General features: G+C 40.1%; 1 long non-coding RNA gene across 1 annotated transcript; it reads left to right on the forward strand.

Annotated features, from left to right (window-relative positions):
- The first annotated feature begins 1,623 nt into the window (after positions 1–1,623).
- LOC112230406 lies at positions 1,624–2,484 on the forward strand. Its single transcript, XR_002950317.1, has 3 exons — positions 1,624–1,728; positions 1,904–1,974; positions 2,456–2,484. It is a non-coding gene; the product is annotated as an uncharacterized LOC112230406 (long non-coding RNA).
- Positions 2,485–4,568: the final 2,084 nt, after the last annotated feature.

The following is a 4,568-nucleotide window of genomic DNA, read 5'->3' on the forward strand; positions in this document are numbered from 1 at the left end:
TGCAGCAAAGAAAGTTATAAAAAAGCTCCAAATGGCTCAAAACAGGGCTGCCAGATTCTCTCTTCATTGCTCTAACCGAATGAATATTATTACAATGCATCAGAATCTTTCATGGCTTCAAGTTAATAACAAATTACTATTTAGTCTTCTGATTTTGTTTAGGAATGTTATATTTAAAATAAAATAAAAACAGTATTTTTTAGTCCAATTAGTACATACTAGCAACACGCATAACCACCAAACCAGACAGGCAAATTCAGGGCAGCTAAAACAACTGAAGCCAAGGTCAAATCACCTTAAGTCTACAGTTTTTATATAGAGCTATAGATGAATGGAACTTTTTACCAATCCATATTTCTCAGGCAAAAAGTAAATCCACCTTCAAGAAAAAAATAAAAGAACATCTAATGTAATAGACCATATGACTGGACAGCAAATAGAAAGTATCAACTGAATGTTAAATGTGTTTCCTGTCAGTATTTTAATGATCTGTATTGTCTACTTGTTGAATGTTTGTGAAGTCTTGATTGTGGTTGTTTGTAATGTCTTGTTAATTGGTGTTGGACCCCAGGAAAATTTGCTAGCGTTATGGCGTTAGCTTAATGGGGTCCTAATAAAAATTACAAAAAATTACAAAATACCAGGACATGATGAACCCAAGACATTCCTTGATTTCTAAGTCGGTTGTGTGTGTGTGTGAGTGAGTAAGAGATGGGGGCTATTTGGTGAACTGGGGTGTGTCAAAGTGTGTACGTGTGGGTGTGTGTAGGGTGATAGTCATCTCGTGACAAACGCATTGATGACCCAGAGGGGTGTAAGGCAGAGGAGGCTGGTGGGAGGAGCAGAGGAGGATGGGCTCATTGTAATGACAACTGAAAACTGGTTCTGGATTCCACTCTTTTTTGTCTGTTGACATGTCTGTTGACATGGTTGAGTAGGCCACTTAACCATATTTTACATGCATGCTTCCACAAATATGTTTTATAATATTTAACTTTTTTCCTGGAATTTGGGTCGAGAGACATAAAAGGAAGAGAGAGAGAGAGAGAGAGAGAGAGAGAGAGAGAGAGAGAGAGAGAGAGAGAGAGAGATTCATCTGGTAATAATTACATAGGCAGACAGCTCCCTCTGCTGGCCCAAACCTCTAATCAATTTTAGAGAGCTTCAGAGACGTGTTAACATTTAACAGCGATGAATTGTCAACATTTAACCAGCCAAAGGAACATTAAAATAGCTTCATAAGCATATAGCTTCTGCTTACCACTTCAATATTACATTGTGAAAACGCAGGAACACAATTTCTCGTCCTGGCAAAGTTGCAAACATGTTAAATGAAAACTGTAGTCATTTAGCTCTTATCCAGAGCGACTTACAGGCGCAAATAGGATAAAGTGCCTTACTCAAGGGCACATCGACAGATTTTTCACATAAACCAGTGAGTGACCTTTCAGTTACTGTCCCAACCATAGAGATGGAAAGAGACCTCATCATTGTGGCAGAGCCATTGAGGCTAACTCCATTTTGAAGTAGTCTATTTTCTTCTTCACAATTGGTTGATTCCTCAGGATGACCATGACTCCAAGGAGGGATTAGCCAATGACGTTGGATGTCCCACCCAGTTGACTTCATTAAAATGATGGCAGCCGGCAGTGGTATTGCCCATGGAATAATGGCCTTTTGGCCACCAGAGGCCTCTATCATTCTCTGTGGACCCAACCTTAACACTAGGTGGCTAAAATATTGACTGCATCATTAATATGTAGTAGTTTTTAAAAACGTTTGTTTAAAATATTATGCGGGAAATTAGTTTTCATTTGAAACATCTAATTTTCTAATATTTATATAAGAGAGGTTGATTCTCTTTGCTGAAATTATCAACATTACACAATTATCTCATGTTCAGGCATCTTCAAGTCGACAAGACTGCGAGGACCCAGAAATGGTGGACGTACGAGAAAGAGCTGACTCTTGAAGGTGAGTACTAGCTAGCTAGCTAAACCTAGTCACACGTTACCAAACATTCAGTTAGCCTGCCAGCTTTTACATTTGGTGAAATACGACATTACTGAAGTTCACAACGTGAAAAATGTGTGTTATTGTATGTATGAAGCATTATGAATTAATGATCTCTGAATGTATCATAATGTCAGCTGTTTCACTAGCGAAAGCTGTACATAACCTAGCTAGCTAGCTAGCTGTGCTAGGGCAGAGAATAGCCTTGTGCTCAAATGACTCAAATGGCAAATCTAACCCAAGCAAGACAGTTATTCGTGCGGCGTTGCAGTTTGATGACTGACCAGTTGAACAATTTTAAAACGGTCAAGAAAAAAATAAATGCATGGGGACATGACACCCTTTTGAAAAACGTCTACAGTTTGACTGAATAGAAGGTTATAATGCATTAACAAGTCAATGCTTCTTGACATTCATGTTTTCTTTATGCCTGTGGTTATAGTTGAGCCAAGTGCCTTTCAATCATGGGATTGCAGACTATCTGGAATAATTACAAAGTCTTGATTGTTATGGGCACGAGCCTTGGACTCATACACTGGGGTTGGTACAACGTCAAGTCGCACCCTGCGCTACACAAGAATAAACAGGACTATACGCCCGAACCAGGCATTGTGGCATATGTTTCGCCACCTCAAGCCCCTGCCAAGGCAAAGTAGCATGTGAAGGTAAGGTAAGCATGTTGGAGCTCTTTATTATTATGTCATGAGTCATGATAATCATCCTATCAATCTTGATGTATTATGTGACATTTTCTCTCTGCACTCTAATCTAAGGCATGTCAAGGTCTTATAGTAGCTAAATCATATTTAATGTAACCATAAAGTGACACATCCTTCAGTTGTGTAGATCACCTTCATTCAGAGTTGCCATGGTAGGGAACCACGAGTATCTTGTATCCTAATTGTTCTGTTTTGTTCCAGTGACATACACATCCTTCAGAAAGGACAACACCGACTAGGCTATATAGTGGACTGAGACTATGAAGCCCCAGAGCTGGTTGAAGAAGAACTGGCTGTGGGTGGCTGGGGGGTCCTTCCTTGGCATCCATTTAACCACCTGGCTCATGCAGAGGGCTATGAGAAGCGTCGCTCGCTCTGAGATGGCACTGAAAGAGAAGGATTCCCAGGAGTGACTAGTGGTGAGGCATTTTGCCAGTGGACTACTATCTATTTAACGATTCACGTGTGGAGTAAATGGAAGATAATGATGTAATTACCTGTGCTTGATTAGCTGTAAATGTTATTCCTCTGTTAGAGATCAAATAAAACGATGAATTTCACAATAAGTCAAACTGCAGAGTAACTTGCTTACAGGTGTGTGGAGTATGAACATATTTCACCCAGGGAAGACCAGGGCTGCATTTCAAGACACTACAGACATCACATAATCAATTACATTTCAAATGTCAGCTATGAAACGCAAACAAAACTTGAGATTGTATTCAATTAGACCAAAGAGTGGGCTTAAGTACCATTACAATTGAGTGCAATATTGGGACCTCCATTCCTAACATGTTCCATCCCTAACATCTCTAAGGCCCGTTTCACACTACTGTGCTGACCCAAACTGTACTATGCTTTAATTTTTACATGCTCCTTTCCAGCATGGTTCCAGCAACTATGGTGACTGCGTAGCCAGGCCAGCGCAATACAGCTCGGCTGGCTCAGTGATGTGGAAAGAATTTAATCTTTTCCATCATCAGCACTGCTCTTTCTCCAGATCAGTGCCAATGAAGGACATTAGAAAACCACCTTAAATTGAAATATTGATGTGGCCTGTCTGCTTTTAGAGGACTATGTTGCGCTCTCTAAAACATGATACCCTCATGAAAACGCTTATACTACCCCCTAGTGGTGGAATTTGAGGATTACAACTACTGTCATGTCATAACACATACTGTTAAGCTTGTCTGTCAAGAACCTCAGTGATGCACTAGCTCGACTCTCGTTCCCGAGGGTGGCAATGTTTGCCATCGCTACGGAACTTAATTGATTGATTGAATGTCACTGCTTAGCCAGATATTGCATTCACATGATTTCCAGTAAGCTGAGCCTTTGTCCCACAGGATGACTTTGCCTTTGGACTTATGTAATCAACCAAGCAAGCATGAAATTAAAAAGTGCAATTAACATATGCAGCAGTTATTAATCACATTTTTGATCAACTGCATAATAAAAACAGACCAAGGTTTTTTCCAGACCACAAGGTAAATAAGTGGAGGTTTTAATGAGCCTTTCCAAAAGTGAAGTAGTGCATCTAAGAAATCACTTTTTGCACTGTTACGGATACAGTTATCCTGTGTGTGTATCCTGTGTGTGTGTTTCTTTTCTCTCCTTCTCCCCTCACAGGTGAAAATCATCACTCCCCAATCAGTCAACAATCAATCAGAAGACACACCTGCTCCTATTTCCTATCACAGTTCCTTCCCCATGGTTTTAAAAACCCCATCATTTGTTTGCTCTAGAGCTCAATCTCTCTGTAAATGCCATGTCTGTAGGTCTCTGTGTTTCACTCTCGCTTTGTGTCTTAACCTCTCTTTTGTTTGAGCACCTCCA

Source organism: Oncorhynchus tshawytscha, linkage group LG32 (assembly GCF_018296145.1).
Source record: "Oncorhynchus tshawytscha isolate Ot180627B linkage group LG32, Otsh_v2.0, whole genome shotgun sequence".
Lineage (NCBI taxonomy): Eukaryota > Metazoa > Chordata > Actinopteri > Salmoniformes > Salmonidae > Oncorhynchus > Oncorhynchus tshawytscha.